Raw genomic sequence first — 19,147 nt, 5'->3', positions numbered from 1 at the left:
ATCCAGTATATATGAGAAATGGCGCCCGCAATACTTTAGGGCACTCTGCGCATGCGCCAATGCTGCTATCGGCGTTTAATAGCCCAAGATGTACAGGCGTAAATTTACTCTTATAAAAGCAATCGTACTGGGGGCACATATTCTTATAGACATAAGTAACAAGACGAACAATCAGAACTGTACTTTATAACATTGGCACATGCGCACATAGTACTCCGGGATACAGGTCCAACAATATGTTATTGTCAATACGTATACCAAAATAATGTCCGCAATACTCATATCAACACAGAATTATAGCCCATAACAATATCACCACAATATATATGATTTGCAATGCGCTTAGAAGTGTCCACGCATGCGCAGCAGATCGCAAACAACCAGGGAATAATAGCATCCTCACATTGCTTTTATAAGAGTATATTTACGCCTGTACATCTTGGGCTATTAAACACCGATAGCAGCATTGGCGCATGCGCAGAGTGCCCTAAAGTATTGCGGGCGCCATTTCTGATATATACTGGATGACGTAGACGCATGCGTAACACCAAGGAAGCTTGACGCGGCCATTTTAGAATTGGGCATAACCTTGGAGCATGCGCAGAACGGGCGTGAGTACGCCGAAGCGCCATTTTGATTATGTACATTCCTAGGGACATGCGGACTAGAGCTCTCCTCCACCTGTAAGTTATTTGACTTATTCATGCCGGGTGTTTAATATGATGTATTACTTTGTTGGATATATAAGCAACCCTGTATAACCGGTCTGTACCCCTGACGAAGTTCCGGGTTCGGGACGTAACGCGTAGGGTGTTTTGACCCCATTCAGCTGACCACACTCTATCTGGGATTACCCCTTGATTTTGTTGATTTGGGTCACCACTTGGATATATGGTTATTTATTTATTTATTCATGCATATTGCACTTTGAGGGTTTATGCACTTGCACTTTGTATGTATGTATATATATATATATATATATATATATATATATAATTTTTGTATATTTATTTATTTCTAGATGGGTGTATTGCATATATATATTGTATAGAGTGTTGGTTCTAATATAGTAGCTGAATATGGGGAGGTAGGGATTCTATGTATTGTTTGAGGGTCCCTCCTGGATATGCTTGGGTGTTTTAAGTGTTTTTAAAATTTTGGGTTTGTGCAGGGTTGTTTTGTGTATGTACAGATGTATGAATAAAGATTATGTATACTTATTGAACTTATATTTGTGTGCTTGGTGAGTTATGACATACCTCTGTCTCTTGTATACGGATTTGTGGTTTGTATAGTATGTCACACCGTTAGCACCAGTGATTTAGCTGTGCATTACCCTCCCCCTTGGGCATACACGGTCTCACCATCTCAGCTCTGCTGCTCCGTCTCACCATCTCAGCTTTGCTGCACCGTCTCACCATCTCAGCTCTGCTACACCGTCTCACCATCTCAGCTCTGCTACACAATCTCACCATCTCAGCTCTGTTGCACCATCTCACCATCTCAGCTCTGCTACACCGTCTCACCATCTCAGCTCTGCTACACCATCTCACCATATCAGCTCTGCTACACAATCTCACCATCTCAGCTCTGTTGCACCATCTCACCATCTCAGCTCTGCTACACCGTCTCACCATCTCAGCTCTGCTATGCTATCACCATCTCAGCTCTGCTACACCATCACCATCTCAGCTCTGCTACACCATCCCAGCTCTGCTATGCCATCACCATCTCAGCTCTGTTATGCCATCACCATCTCAGCTCTGCTACACCATCTGAGCTCTGCTATGCCATCACCATCTCAGCTCTGCTATGCCATCAACATCTCAGCTTTGCTACACCATCACCATCTGAGCTCTGCTACGCCGCCATCATCATCTCAGTTCTGCTACTTCATCATCAGACATAAGCATTGCATGATGAGAAATGTAGTTTCCTATCTTGATTATAGAACATCTTTTAGAAAAACTTGTAACTCAGGAACGGCAGCAGCTAGAAAGATGGGAGATGGCTCAAAATACTCAGGGGGACTTGGTGAGTAAGAATAGCTAGGTTTGGGGGCATTACTTTTTTTTGCTTTTGGGGGGAATACCCCTTTTAAACAGCCTGTAACATAGTAGGCTGCCTCTATCGCTTGCTCCCCACTACTCCCTACTACTGCCTGAAGATAAGCAAGACTGTAGTGTTGCTCTTACAAGATCTCAAGAATTAGTGGCTGTGTCCATAATCTCCATTAACCTTCCTGAATTTATTCATTAAAGAGTAACTGTCATAAGCAATGTTTAGCCAATTGGCCTACAGTTGCCCCTGCTGCTGGAAGGCTGCTGGATATGAGCACGGGTGAGTTCTGTGCACAAGCTCTATTCTGATTCAACAGGGTTTGTGAAAGGAATTCATCCAGTTTGGTCCTATCCATATTTACGCAATTCTCTGGCAGGGGAAGCGACGGCATGCCGATCTGGTGAAGATAAATAATGATAGGTACAATTAAGGTAATGGTAACGCTATGGTAATTAAATACACTATTATGTTCTTATACACTACAAGTATTTATACCATATATACTTTTCTTATTGATCCAAGTTTGTAAAAATGTAAAGCACTCTGAAATATAATGCATGTACTATATAATACGAGTGTGCTATGATAGTGACAGTCATTATTCTTGTTATCGCCATTATTATTGTATCCATCTTTTTCCTCTCTTTTTTGTCAATAGCCATGTAAACAATCTAGTTGAAGTTCTAATGTTGACCTTCACCAAAAAGCAATGACTGGAACAACTTTATGCTCAAGAGACTTCCTACTGTCAATTCTCCTTTCTTCCCAACAATGTCAGTGTCTCAAAGGGACAAGTAACCTCATTACAAAAGGAAGATATGTCCAACAAAAGATGATAAAAAAGAGTGATGAAAAGTGTCTTATATCAAATATATTTTTTTCTATACAAATTCAAAGAGTTTCATTTCAGTGAGAATTGGTTCATTGACAGTTGTTGGACAAAGACATAAAATGTAATATGCAGTTTATAGTCAATAGGTTTTTTTTACCATTAATATGTTTACTTATAAGAGTAGAATAGAATATTCAAATATACCTTCCCTACCTATTCAACTATTTCCCTTTGCCGTCTATGCATAGCGGGTTCATGATGTATCATCTATCTGTAACATGTCATGTGACCTAGTGAAGTCCACATCAAGGGCACATCATTTAGGTGAGCACAGCTGCCTATTCATTTTTAAGATCTGACATGCTGCTATGACATGCTAGATCTCTCTGGTTCATCTAAGTGTCTTCTCCAGCATTTGCACCACAGGAAATTATCTGGAAAGCAGTGAAGTGCTCCTTTTGTTATCACTGTTATTTGCAGTGGGGATGCAAAAAAGAGGAAATCTGAGAGATGAAGTTGCTGCCAATTGCTGCAGACCAGAAAGTGGACAGTACTGTCCCTATGTACAGTACAGTAATATGCAGAGCACTTTTCATTCTTTCAATTTCCTCCACCTGGAAACCTGGCACCTGGATTTATGACCCACTACGCGGACACACTCCACAGATAAGACTGAACTGACCAAGAATCTTGGACTGCTAAATAAGATTTAATTTACAACAAGTCCTTTTTATTGCCCTGGCTTATCTATGTGATGTATATACCCCCCCCCCCCCCCCCCCCTTACTTACAGATGTCTCTCTTTTCTTGCTTGTAACATCCATAAAATGTTGTGCTGTTTCTAGAAGTCATTTATTTGTGAACTTGTCTGACGAAGGGATCTTTTGATACCGAATACCGATACCGAAAGCTCACAATTCTAACAATTTTTTGTTGGCCAATAAAGGTATCACTCCTAAAATACTTTGATCACAAGGATCTACCATGATTTCAACTTCCTAAAAATTCCAAGTTTTAAATAAGGAATTCCGGAATTTGTTTTAATAACATTATATAACTTTGTAATACAGTATAACTTTTTCAAAGAAAATGTAAATGCAACTTATTTTTATTTTTACATTTTAAGGCCGGGTTCACACTTAGTAAGACACCGGCTATTCTGTGACCCAGCCACGTCACAGAACGTCCGGTGTAAGTGAAGTTCATCCCAGCTGATACTGCAGATCTGGCCGGATAAACTTCATTTCTGTTGAATTGGGATGCGGGTGCATTCTGGTCCAGTAGATATTCTGCAATGCCATCTTTTCTACTCTTAAGAGTTGCTTTAGGATTAAGAGGATAACAAAAGGGAAGTGGTGTCATACTCAATAGTGGAGTATGCCTCTTCGGGTGTATGCAGTCATTGGGTCATATTTGTGGTGTGCTGTATGTAGGTCTAAAAATAAGGTGCTTTAACATATGTACAAAAAATGAAATAGGAAATAGTTATGGCATACTTAAATGTATACCCCGGCTTCTTGAGCATTTACATATTAAAATTAACTCTTGACATTCGTCGTTCACTCTTTCTGCTATTACATGTGTACTTGAATGCACTAAAATAAAATCCTGGCATACTTGGATGTACAAAAAGTTTACTCCCACTACTAGAATACTTAAATGTACTAAAAATGATTAATTTTTTTGCTGTTGAGAAAGATACTAAGAATATTCTACTTATGAACTAATGCTCAAAGGCTTACTGCATTAACAGCCTTTTAAACATCCATTTGGCGCCATCATCAGCACGAGGTCCCGTGGGCATCACAACATACTGCGCATGTACGGAGCTCCGATCTACATTAATACCTGGGCTGAGCGCTGCACACGCTTCCAGCAATAGGAGCAGCCAAACAAAGACCGGCAAGTCCGAGCGCACAAGTCAGCCGCTCCGGGGACCCTCCATCTCGCAGGAACGGTGAGAGGTGTAATATACACCACATGAATTTACTAGCAACTGAATGCACATCGCTATACAAATGCGATAATCATTACTCAGCCTGTTCCTGCTAGCCACATATCAGGCTCACTAGCCGTATGAACAGTTTGCCACATGAATGCTACCATCTATCACTCTACAACTGGGTCTAAGTAGTGTACATTCATGAACTTTTGGCGTAACCAAGTGCTAAATAAGCGCCATCAACCAATACTATGAATTCTGTCATAACCATATGATTTACAGCCAATTATGAACTTTACCACATTGTGCTGTTGAATTGATGAATTGAGCTACTATTAATCACCTAGGAAGTGTTTACTCAGTATACCAATTATGTGCAAAATTTTATAACCTTTTATCAACTCTTTTCATATTTATTCTTTTCATATTTTTGTTTTTCACTTTTTATTTTATTTTATTACTATTTTTTCATTTTTTTCATTTTTTCATTTTTTTATTTTTATATATCTTTCGCCATTTTTTCATGATTTTTTATTTCTGGTACACATTTTATGATATAATTATATATTTTACATTTTTTGTCTTTGCCTATTTGTGTTTTATCATGTCATTTGCTATATAACATATGTTTTTATCATGCCATTGGCTATATGCTATATACTATATTCTGATTATCTACCAGTAAACTATATCCTTATATCTCACTATTTGTAATTATTCACCATCTTTTTAGACTTGTCTAGAGGACCTAGATTCTCTCTTTTCCTGTACTAAAAATGAACTGATGTACTCAGGATTACTAAAGAAGTCTTGGTGTACTTACTGTAGATGTACTAAAAATTTTCTCTAACGCTTATAATACTTGCATGTACTAAACCATGGGTCTCTAAACTGCGGCCCTCCAGCTGTTGCAAAACCACAACTCCCATCATGCCCAGGAGTCCTGGTGTACTTACTGTAGATATACTAAAAATTAGCTCCAACTCCTATAATACTTGGATGTACTAAACCATTGGTCTCCAAACTGCGGCCCTCCAGCTGTCGCAAAACCACAATTCCCATAATTCCCGGGCAGCTAAAACCTTGGATTTGGCTGTCCAGGTATGATGGAAAATGTAATATTGCTGGAGCGCCGCAATTTGGAGACCCATGTACTAAACATTCTCTTTGCGTGTGCGTGAATGTACTAAGAATTCACTCCTGACTTATGTATTAAAAGCTTACTCCCATTCCTAGCATACTTAAATGTACTAAATATTCTCTCCTTGTGTACAAAAACTCATATAAATTTGTATCTATATTGCACCAAATCCTGTAGCACATGTGCACGTAAAAAGGTTATGGAGGTGATCAAAGGTAGATAACAGAATAAAGGAATGGAGTGTGATCACACATGGGATATTTTACAGAGTAGGTGGTAACAATGAGGGATATCACATATTTTTTCACATATCACATATATTTTTTTTTTTTTTTATTTTTTTTAATTTTTTTTATTTTTTTAAACACCAGTCAACACAAAGTACCCGCTCTCTTCTTCTGTCTGAGCAACAGATACAAAGTGGGAAGCTTAAAGAAGAAGTCCAGTGAAAATTTTTATTGAAGTATTGTATTGCCCCCCAAAAGTTATACAAATCACCAATATACACTTATTACGGGAAATGCTTATAAAGTGCTTTTTTTGCCTGCATTTACTACTGCATCAAGGCTTCACTTCCTGGATAAAATGGTGATGTCACGACCCGACTCCCAGAGCTGTGTGGTCTGTGGCTGCTGTAGAGGATGATGGCAGGGGGACACTGAGGGCCACAGGGCACTGGAGGGACACTGAGAATCCCCCTGCCATCATCCTCTCCAGCAGCTACAGCCCACACAGCTCTGGGAGCCGGGTCGTGACACCATTTTATCCAGGAAGTAAAGCCTTGATGCAGTAGTAAGTGCAGGAAAAAAAGCACTTTATGTGCATTTCCTGTAATATGTGTATATTGGTGATTTTTATAACTTTTGAGGGGCAATACAATACATAAATACAAATTTTGGCCAGACTTCTCCTTTAAGAAACCCTACCACTTCCCTTGATCATTCAGCATTGACTGATCAAACACAAAGATCGCTGAAAAGGGTTAAAGAAAGGATAAAATTAATGATTAATAAAGACTGTTCAAGCAAATATGAGTGTACTATGTGAAAAATACATACATGCTGTGCACGAACTGAATATAAAAGTAGAACAATTAAGCACAATCTATTTTAAGCCTCCTTTTCAGGAGTGTATTGATTCCAAACCCCAGAATACAGAAACGCTTTAGTTGTATTTAAATCTATATTGATTTTTTTCAACCTGTCTTCTTGTTTTCTAGGCTTATTTTAGACTATTCAGAGCTTTATTAGTTTTCTTTAGGGATTTGTTTGTTGTTAAACATTTACACATGGAACACTTTTGGTTTGTACCTACATATGTGCTCACAGGTAGCGACAGGCAACTAGCCTTCGCAGCTCTTAATAAAGTTACAAAGCTTATAAATGCAGAGCCAAATGAAGTGTATCATTGCTATAGTTAGGGCTGTATTTAGCAGTAGGTAGTAGTGGTACACTATGGCCACTTTGCAGGACACGGCACTATGGGGCAGAAAAAAACATATATATATATATATATATATATATATATATATATATATATATATATACATACACATATTTTCTTTTTACATCCCACAGTGAGCAGGTATATCTGCACAAACCAGACTAGTATGAAGGGAATTGGCATGGAACAAGTGCAGGGCATTAGATGATGGCCTAAAAGACTGCTGAGCTCCCTGTGCACTGCTGACCTCTGATGGATGTGCCCAGCTTCCAGTTCTGCAGAGAAAAGTGCTGCTTGGTGATAGTCCCCACCTCTCAGAACATGCCATTTGCCTGTGTCTTCACCTATGGTTACTACTGAGCACAGGCCCAGCCCCTTCCGCTCCTGCATACATCTTCCTGATCCAGAGGAGGAGCAAGAGGAGGGTGAGCAAGGTGAGTAATGGTTTGTCCAAATCAGGGATCTGTATTACATTATTGGGGTCTGACTAAGGTATTTAATAGTTTATGGGCTGTGACTGAGCCCGGTATTACATTATTGGAGTCTGTCAAGGGTCTGTATTATATTATGGAGGGTTTGATGGAGGCTGTATTACATCATGGAGGTCTCACTGAGATCTTTACATTTTTGAGGTTAGACTAGGGTCTGTATTACATTATAGGGGTCTGTATGGTAATTTTATTACATTATTGGGGTCTGTATTACAATATGGGGGGGTGTCTGAAGGCTGTATTACATTTCTGGGGTCTGACTTTGGTCTATATTACATTGTGGGGTCTATTGGGGATTTGCATTACATTACAGGGGTCTGACAGGAGTGTTTATTACATTATTGGGGTTAGTATGGGTTCTGTCTTACATTTTGGAGGTTTTTCTGTCTGGGGTCTGTGTTACATTATGAGCTTCTGACTGGGTCCTATATTTTGATATGGGGTCTTTCTGAGGTTTCTATTATATTATGTGGTCATGATTACATTATAGGGATCTATCTGAGTTTTATATTACATTATAGGGGGTCTTACTAGGGTCTGTATTAAAATACGGAGGTGTGTATGAGGTCTGTATTACATTATAAGGGTTAGTTCAGGTTGGTGTTACATTATAGTTGTCTGTATTACATTAAAGAGGTCTCAGAAGAATGCAACAACATACGAAAAAAAAGGCTGAGATAAACTAATAAATTATGTACTGTACATCCAAATAAACCTTAAAAAATCCTTTATTAACCCCTTTACATCCACAATACATATATATATATATATATATATATAAATATATATATACATATATGTATATATATGTATCAGAAAGTAGAAACAGGATCCGCGGAAACACTTGTCAGATGCACAGTCCCCAAAGGGCTCGACTCGTTTCCCCAATCTCAATAACGAAAGCAGGTGGAGGACAGCATCATGTTCCAATTAAAACGACTTTATTGTGCCAGTCTGCATAGCAATGCAACGTTTCAGCTCTTTAGACCAGAGCCTTTCTCAAGCATAAAGGTGGGTTGTACTACACACTTTTTTTATATAACAAAAGACCAATCACCGATCACAAACAATTAAAACCATCCAATCATAGAATTACGGGTGGGCATTACAAAGTAGAAGTGGGCGGTACCAAGCCACTATTCACAGTGTCATTATACACATCACTATATCTTATTTCTACTATATACAAAATCATCCTACATTTCCGGAATCCATCCAGATCCCGTGCCACCCTCCGTCATCTCCACCGATCCTTCCATCACTCGGACATCATGTCTCTCAGATCGCCATGCCGGCTGTGGCTCCAGGCTTGTAAACAATCACACTGCGGTTGCGTACGATCTCTTCTCCCATTGGGCGATGGATGACGTTCATCTGCCCTCCGCCCCATTGATCCAATCAACATATGGGACTGCCGTCACGTGTGCCGCTGTCATCAGGAGTCCAAACGCTTCTCACCATATCCATGGAAACTACATGCGTCATCCAAATCGGATCGGTTCGACACACCCCCTTGCAGACTCTAAAGGGAAATTTTATTTGAGGAACCAGTCTCTGGGTTACATCATTTTAGTCAAACACATTTAGGTTCAATTCTAAGTTCATACCTTTTGGCCATATACAATCTAATATGCTAATCCACCTCACTTCTTTTTGTTTAAGTATCTTCTCCCTATCACCTCCCCTTCTAAGTGGGGGAACACTATCTATCACACGAAACCTAAACTGGCATACTGAGTGCCCTGCTTCCACGAAATGTTTCGCTACTGGATGTTCAGTTTTTTTTAAACGTATAGTACTTTTGTGATTATTCATTCTCAACTTAACTTCAGTTGTGGTTTCTCCGATATAATACAGGCCACATGGGCACTGTATCATATAGATAACAAATTTAGAATTGCACGTGTACCGCTGTCTGATCCTATATGATTTATTAATATGAGGATGTTGGAATGTGTCACCTTTCATTATATTTCCACAATTGCTGCAGTGAAGGCACGCAAAATTGCCCGTCTTCACTGGAGCAAGGGTCCGTTGTGTGTCCTTCTTGTTAGATCCTATATCTGACCTCACCAGGATGTCCTTAATGTTTTTGTTCTTTTTATAAGCCATCACCGGCGGTTCAATGAATTCTGGAATTTTATCTCCAAGGCCCTCTCTGAGTATAGACCAATTTTTCCGCAATATTTGTGAGATTCGACCACTATATGAGGTGTACATCGAAACAAAGGGAATCCTCCCACTGTTCCGCTTCTTCACCCTAGGTACCAATGTTTGGTCCCTAGTGACATTCTGTAATCTCTGTTTATGTCTTTGCAAAATCCGTTCAGGGTAACCCCTTTCCCTAAATTTGTGACACATAGATTCAACATTATTTTTTAGATGTGACTCCTCACTGGTTATTCTACAAACCCGCAATAACTGACTCCATGGAAGTGATCGTACCATGGGTTGTGGATGGTTACTGGTATACATCAGGAGATTATTTCTATCAGTTTCCTTAACGAATAAGTCAGTTTGTAATTTACCATTAGATACATAAACCAAAGTGTCCAAGAATTGTAATTCCTTTCTCGACTTTACCATGGTGAATTTTAAGCCTTCGTGCAGAGCATTTATGTATGCCAGGAAACTAGTTAAGGACTCCTCTGAGCCCTCCCAAATCGCAAATATGTCGTCAATATAACGCCACCAGCACCGGATGTTGACCATGTACTGGGATCCGTAGATGTGCTGCTCCTCGAGGTCGGCCATGTACAAGTTGGCATAAGCTGGGGCCATATTGGACCCCATGGCCGTCCCTCGGCACTGTGCGTAGAAGTCGTCCTCGAACAGGAAATAATTCCTGCCCAGGACGAACTCCAGTAACAGTAGCACAAATCGGATCCTACCAGGGTCACATCCGGCGCTGGTGAGGGCTCGACTAACAGCCTCAATCCCCTTCACATGTTCAATCGATGTGTATAAAGAACACACATCGAATGAAACAAGAATGACATCCGTCATATCCAGGGATGGTAACTTTTTAAGCTTCAACAAAAAATCGGTGGTATCTTTCACATAAGATTTCATACCTGCTACCATGTCACAAAGAACACGATCTAAAAAAATAGAAACATTGTTGAAGATAGAACCACAACTAGAAATTATAGGTCTGCCTGGTGGGGAATGGAGGGATTTATGGATTTTAGGTAAAACATAAATTACAGGGGTCCTGGGGGAGTCCACAATCAAAAAATCAGCAAGTTTATCATCTATAACGTTCTCTTCCCTGGCTTGGCTAACTATGTTCTCCAACAACTTAACCAGCTCAGGTCTCGGATCCCTCTCCAATCTCTGATATATATTCTCATCTCCCAGCTGCCGTAAGATCTCCCCCCTATATTCTGACGTATCCATAACTACCAGGGCTCCCCCTTTATCTGCTGGCTTAAATGTAATCTCCCTCCTCTTCCCCAACTCAACCAGGCATTCCCATTCCTCTTTTGACAAATTATGGTGACCAGGTATTCTATGTTTCTTCAGTTCATTAATTTGTTTAGTCACTAGCTCTATATATCCCTCAATAATATTGTTAGTCTTGGGGGGCTGAAAGTTACTCTTAAGATGCAGGCCCAGACTGTTGAGCTTATACAGACTACTATATCGGTCATCACAAAGTTTCACACTCTTAGTCATATCACCAAAAAAACCTTTTAGTCTGATTCGTCTAAAGAAAGCATTCATATCTACCTCCAGTCCAAACCAGTCTGTTTCCATTGTCGGGCTAAAAGAGAGTCCTTTCTGCAAAACACTCAATTGCAATGATGTTAATTCACACGTGGAGATATTTACCACTATCTCCTTGTCCTCTGCCGAGATGGGTATCGATTGTTGGGTGGTCTGTTCACTCCCCTGCCCCGTCCTCTCGGGGGTCTTTCTATGTTTACGGCCGCCCCGTCTCCTCCTGGAGGGGCGGTTGGTGCTGTTTCTAAAAAAGGATGTGTAGTATCATCCATGGAATCTGAATCTGCCGTGTTATATTCCAAGTTCTCATATCTGGGCCGTCTAGCTCGTCTACTTTGTCCGTTGGAAAACCAGGTATATACCCGTCCCAATCTGTAATCCTCAGAATCTCTGAACCATTTATCTTTTTTAATCGTCTCGATATCTCCTCGGTGGCGACTTAGGATATTCCGTATCCTGTCCTCAAAGGACCCATATTCCTCTTCCGATAAAGCTGATCGTAGTTGTTCCTGTAATACACTTTTTTGTCGTGTTAATTCCATAATTTCCATCTTCAAAAACTCAACATTCAGCAAAATCATGTCAAAAGTGTACTTATTAGTGATCTGTTCAAAACGTTGACAATACATTTCATTATTCGGGAGTAAATTAGGTCGTAATTTTGGCCGCATACCCCTCGGGACCATGTTTGCTCTATGATATTGTGTTAAAGTTGTCATATGTAACTCCAAGGCTACAAGTCTCCTTGACTCCTGTTCATATCTCTTTTTTAAGAGGTCCACCGAGGGTGTACCCAAAAAACCAAGTCCCTCAGTCCCAGTCCCCAAAATCCTATCCACGTCATCTTCAGAATATGCAAACGTTCTAGGCGTACTAAGTGTTCGTCTACCTTGGTATGTTGTGGCTTGTGAGGTCGAATCCAACGACTCCTCCGCCATGGTGTATCCGCTGGTTCCTAGTGAGTCGTAATCACATCAGAAAGTAGAAACAGGATCCGCGGAAACACTTGTCAGATGCACAGTCCCCAAAGGGCTCGACTCGTTTCCCCAATCTCAATAACGAAAGCAGGTGGAGGACAGCATCATGTTCCAATTAAAACGACTTTATTGTGCCAGTCTGCATAGCAATGCAACGTTTCAGCTCTTTAGACCAGAGCCTTTCTCAAGCATAAAGGTGGGTTGTACTACACACTTTTTTTATATAACAAAAGACCAATCACCGATCACAAACAATTAAAACCATCCAATCATAGAATTACGGGTGGGCATTACAAAGTAGAAGTGGGCGGTACCAAGCCACTATTCACAGTGTCATTATACACATCACTATATCTTATTTCTACTATATACAAAATCATCCTACATTTCCGGAATCCATCCAGATCCCGTGCCACCCTCCGTCATCTCCACCGATCCTTCCATCACTCGGACATCATGTCTCTCAGATCGCCATGCCGGCCGTGGCTCCAGGCTTGTAAACAATCACACTGCGGTTGCGTACGATCTCTTCTCCCATTGGGCGATGGATGACGTTCATCTGCCCTCCGCCCCAATGATCCAATCAACATATGGGACTGCCGTCACGTGTGCCGCTGTCATCAGGAGTCCAAACGCTTCTCACCATATCCATGGAAACTACATGCGTCATCCAAATCGGATCGGTTCGACACACCCCCTTGCAGACTCGCTCTCACTGATAGAGTATTCAGGACCCACTTCTCGGTCTTAGGTTTTCTCCATCCCCCTGGACACCATGAATACTGCCGGTCACGTGTTGTCTCCATCTCCATGGATACCAAGACGCCATACCGCCTTCATGCTGCAACACTAACATAGGGAAATACCAACCGAGTGAGTCCTTTATGTACCGGATTACTTTAAGGCAGGGTAACCCTCAGCAATCTCTTCTCAACATGGCCGACCTCGAGGAGCAGCACATCTACGGATCCCAGTACATGGTCAACATCCGGTGCTGGTGGCGTTATATTGACGACATATTTGCGATTTGGGAGGGCTCAGAGGAGTCCTTAACTAGTTTCCTGGCATACATAAATGCTCTGCACGAAGGCTTAAAATTCACCATGGTAAAGTCGAGAAAGGAATTACAATTCTTGGACACTTTGGTTTATGTATCTAATGGTAAATTACAAACTGACTTATTCGTTAAGGAAACTGATAGAAATAATCTCCTGATGTATACCAGTAACCATCCACAACCCATGGTACGATCACTTCCATGGAGTCAGTTATTGCGGGTTTGTAGAATAACCAGTGAGGAGTCACATCTAAAAAATAATGTTGAATCTATGTGTCACAAATTTAGGGAAAGGGGTTACCCTGAACGGATTTTGCAAAGACATAAACAGAGATTACAGAATGTCACTAGGGACCAAACATTGGTACCTAGGGTGAAGAAGCGGAACAGTGGGAGGATTCCCTTTGTTTCGATGTACACCTCATATAGTGGTCGAATCTCACAAATATTGCGGAAAAATTGGTCTATACTCAGAGAGGGCCTTGGAGATAAAATTCCAGAATTCATTGAACCGCCGGTGATGGCTTATAAAAAGAACAAAAACATTAAGGACATCCTGGTGAGGTCAGATATAGGATCTAACAAGAAGGACACACAACGGACCCTTGCTCCAGTGAAGACGGGCAATTTTGCGTGCCTTCACTGCAGCAATTGTGGAAATATAATGAAAGGTGACACATTCCAACATCCTCATATTAATAAATCATATAGGATCAGACAGCGGTACACGTGCAATTCTAAATTTGTTATCTATATGATACAGTGCCCATGTGGCCTGTATTATATCGGAGAAACCACAACTGAAGTTAAGTTGAGAATGAATAATCACAAAAGTACTATACGTTTAAAAAAAACTGAACATCCAGTAGCGAAACATTTCGTGGAAGCAGGGCACTCAGTATGCCAGTTTAGGTTTCGTGTGATAGATAGTGTTCCCCCACTTAGAAGGGGAGGTGATAGGGAGAAGATACTTAAACAAAAAGAAGTGAGGTGGATTAGCATATTAGATTGTATATGGCCAAAAGGTATGAACTTAGAATTGAACCTAAATGTGTTTGACTAAAATGATGTAACCCAGAGACTGGTTCCTCAAATAAAATTTCCCCTTTCCCCCCCCCTCCCCCCCCCCTCTCCCCCTTTTCCCCTCCCCCCCTTCCCCTGTATCATTCTTCCTTTTCCACGCGTCAGGTTGTTTTTAATATGGTTTTTAATTGTATATTTAATATATTTTAGATACATCAGGAAATATCCGGACTTTCCACGGACTTCTTATTAACTTGGAGATATGTCTTGGACTGATCAACATGTCGGCATGGGTGGTTCGGTGCATAGTAACAGTCACAAGGTTGCTGAAGAAATATTAAGAACTGTAATCAGAGGCTGGACGGCATTCACATAGATTCCGGATGGGATGCGATTTATGAGTGCCGAATAAAGTACGTATAGTAACAAGGACTCTTATCCCGTGAAATTGCCTGGAGTGGCTGGACTATATGCCGTTAAGCGATAATATGCAGACACAAGAGGTTGAGAAGAGATTGCTGAGGGTTACCCTGCCTTAAAGTAATCCGGTACATAAAGGACTCACTCGGTTGGTATTTCCCTATGTTAGTGTTGCAGCATGAAGGCGGTATGGCGTCTTGGTATCCATGGAGATGGAGACAACACGTGACCGGCAGTATTCATGGTGTCCAGGGGGATGGAGAAAACCTAAGACCGAGAAGTGGGTCCTGAATACTCTATCAGTGAGAGCGAGTCTGCAAGGGGGTGTGTCGAACCGATCCGATTTGGATGACGCATGTAGTTTCCATGGATATGGTGAGAAGCGTTTGGACTCCTGATGACAGCGGCACACGTGACGGCAGTCCCATATGTTGATTGGATCAATGGGGCGGAGGGCAGATGAACGTCATCCATCGCCCAATGGGAGAAGAGATCGTACGCAACCGCAGTGTGATTGTTTACAAGCCTGGAGCCACGGCCGGCATGGCGATCTGAGAGACATGATGTCCGAGTGATGGAAGGATCGGTGGAGATGACGGAGGGTGGCACGGGATCTGGATGGATTCCGGAAATGTAGGATGATTTTGTATATAGTAGAAATAAGATATAGTGATGTGTATAATGACACTGTGAATAGTGGCTTGGTACCGCCCACTTCTACTTTGTAATGCCCACCCGTAATTCTATGATTGGATGGTTTTAATTGTTTGTGATCGGTGATTGGTCTTTTGTTATATAAAAAAAGTGTGTAGTACAACCCACCTTTATGCTTGAGAAAGGCTCTGGTCTAAAGAGCTGAAACGTTGCATTGCTATGCAGACTGGCACAATAAAGTCGTTTTAATTGGAACATGATGCTGTCCTCCACCTGCTTTCGTTATTGTATATATATGTATGTATATGTTCCTACTGCACATGCCCTGTGCAGTAGGAGCATATATATATATATATATATATATATATATATATATGTTTCTGAACTAAAGAGGCTTTAAATGTGTGCGAGGCCGCTCCACTGTTGGTGGACCCACACACATAAGTGTTGCTGGAGCCAGGTATAATGACAGGCAGCTGTGGTCAAACAGCTTCCTGTCATTAATCCCTTAAATGCTGCAATGCATATCGGCATTTAAGGGAGTAAGTGAAAGGATAAGCACCTGTCACTGACTGATCAGGACTGTGCCATGCTGCGGGGGTCCTAATCACTTGTACTGACAGGCAGGGGTAAGCCCCTTACCTCCGTTCTGTCCGATCGGTAATCTGTGCATAGAGTCTGCTCTCAGGCAGACTTTATGTACAGATCGCTGATAGTACTGATCTATGTATAGCATAGATCAGTATAAGGAATCTAATCATTGCAAAAAAAAAAGTGTTAGATTAAATATAAAAGTTTTTTTATATATATTTTAAAAAACTTTTATAAAATAAACCCCCAATAAAAGTTTAAATTATCTCCTAGCCCATTATAAAAATAAAAATATGTAAAAACGGTGTAAAAGAAATAAGGGGGGGGGGGACCCAGAATTGCAGATTTTTTCATAGTATATATCAGGAAAAAAAATTATAAAAAGTGGTAAGAATTTTTCATTTACACCAATATCACAATAATAAAAACGAGAGATCGTGGCGGAAAATTAGAAGTGTTACGGCTTTTCAAAGACAAGGAGGCAACACTGCTTCATTGTGACCTAGACATCAATGGCATTGGTCATGAAGGGGTTAAATATACAGGCAGTTATTTGCCTGTATATTTAATAAAGGAATTTTTTAATGTTCATTTGGATTTGTATAATTTTTTAGCCCTTTTATCTTGTTGCTTGTTGCAACAAATAATGGATATGCATTAAAAAATATTTTACGCATAAAAAGTCCAATAGTTGTTAACATGCCAAAATGCCAATACTAACCACCATGACACATGCTTTTCTCCAAATATACAAGTGATCTTACAGTATCACCATGGGTGGCTGATATACACATTTATCCCAAAATAAACTACAGGGGACATGATACAAAAAGGGGGCACTTCTGGGTTTATGGGGAATACTAATCTCTGCATAGAAAGACAAAGGGCAAGTTAAAGATAAAGAAGAACCAATGCTACTGAAAGGAGTAGTCCGGCGATAATTTTTATTAAAGTATTGTATCCCCCCCCCCCCAAAGGATATACAAATCACCAATATAGACTTATTACGGGAAATGTCTATAAAGTGTTTTTCCCTGCACATACTACTGCATCAAGGCTTCACTTCCTAGATAAAATGGTGATGTCACGACCCGACTCCCAGAGCTGTGCGGGCTGTGGCTGCTGGAGAGGATGATGGCAGAGGGATGCTCAGTGCCCCTCCAGTGTCCTGTGTCTCTCAGTGTCCCCCTGCCATCATCCTCTCCAGCAGCCACAGCCTGCACAGCTCTGGGAGTCAGGTTGTGACATCACCATGTTATCCAGGAAGTGAAGCCTTGATGCAGTAGTAAATGCAGGGAAAAAAGACTTTATGTGCATTTCCCGTAATAAGTGTATAGTGGTAATTTGTATAACTTTTGGTAAGCAATACAATACAATACAAAAATTTTCACAGGACTTCTACTTTAAAGAAACAAGAATAAAGATATACATAAAGACATACATCTAGCTCATTGGAGCCACTTACTCCAAACATTGCATCCTTGATAAACAGATAAACACCTGAATAAGAAAACCCTTGAAGGCTATGTTTACATGGGAAGGGTGCGGTGATTTTTTACAGTGAATTCACATGTTGAAAATTTGCAGCTTATTGCAGTAGCAGAAAGATGGCTGGGATTTGTAAAAAAAAAAATTAAAAAAATTGCCCTGTGGAGTAGATCTTACATCCCCAGCAGATTTATTGGGAAAGCCAATATTCGCAAGTCTTCAGTTGTGGATTTTCCTTGATGCCTAGGGCACCATCTGCAGTTAATATGGCCCTGACTATAGTCTCTGATAAGTGGCTGTTGAATTTTAGAAGCCTGGGAATTCCTCATATTATGCACTTTTCAGAAGGTTTAAAGGGGAGAACCCCATAACCAAAAATAACCACCATGACCAAAAATAGAATATGCATAAAATAAATATGCCATGTATTCATGTGGGCAAAATCTTGATAAAGTTGAGAAACAAGCCATACATGTGTTTAATATTACACATTAAACACTGCCAGGTGTTACATAAAATTTATGAATACAGCCATAGACAAATAGGTTTATTTGCTGTCTTTACAACACAGACTTTTTCCTGTCTCAAATGGGCATATTGGCACTATGTCTGTGCCAGCTGGTGAACATTTCCTATCATTTAACTTGTGTAAAGCCTGCAAACCTGATGAAGAGTAAAAAGTACAACTTGTACCACAAAAATATGTCCCATAAAACCTTGTCAGTGGAAGAATAAAAACCACTGCGGGACATTTAGGCCCCATTCGAACGTCCGTGGCAGTTTTTACTCAAACGGCATCAGGAAAGCATCAGGATTTCCTGACAGTAATCCGTTTTTACCATCAGGAAACCATCAGGAAAAACCTTGAGGATTTCCTGATCAGAAGAAAAAATAGGACATGATGGGAGATGTATTTCTGCAAACTGGATGTCACAGGCTGCAGAAGTACAACTCCCATCATGCCCGACTGACAGGACATGATGGGAGTTGTACTTTTGCAGCCTGTGGCCATCCAGATCCGGAAGGGTGTCCGTGACTAATTGAAGTCTATGCGTCCGGAAATCCGTCCGTCCCGAAAAAGTATCCAAATTGTCGTAAAAAAGTCGCAAACAAATTCACCTGGTACTGACTAGAAGTAAGCCGGCACCTGTTTGTGCGACTTTTTAAAAAGTTGCAAATGGAAAATTAACCACAAATCCCGGATTATACAAACTTTTGGGTGAATACTCATAACAGGCAGATTAAAAAAAGTTGCATCTAAAAAATATTCGCCTGTCGAATACTGGTTTATAAATAGAACT

The sequence above is a fragment of the Dendropsophus ebraccatus genome, chromosome 1 (assembly GCF_027789765.1).
Source record: "Dendropsophus ebraccatus isolate aDenEbr1 chromosome 1, aDenEbr1.pat, whole genome shotgun sequence".
Taxonomy (NCBI): Eukaryota; Metazoa; Chordata; class Amphibia; order Anura; family Hylidae; genus Dendropsophus; species Dendropsophus ebraccatus.
Note: the sequence above shows the minus strand (reverse complement) of the source record.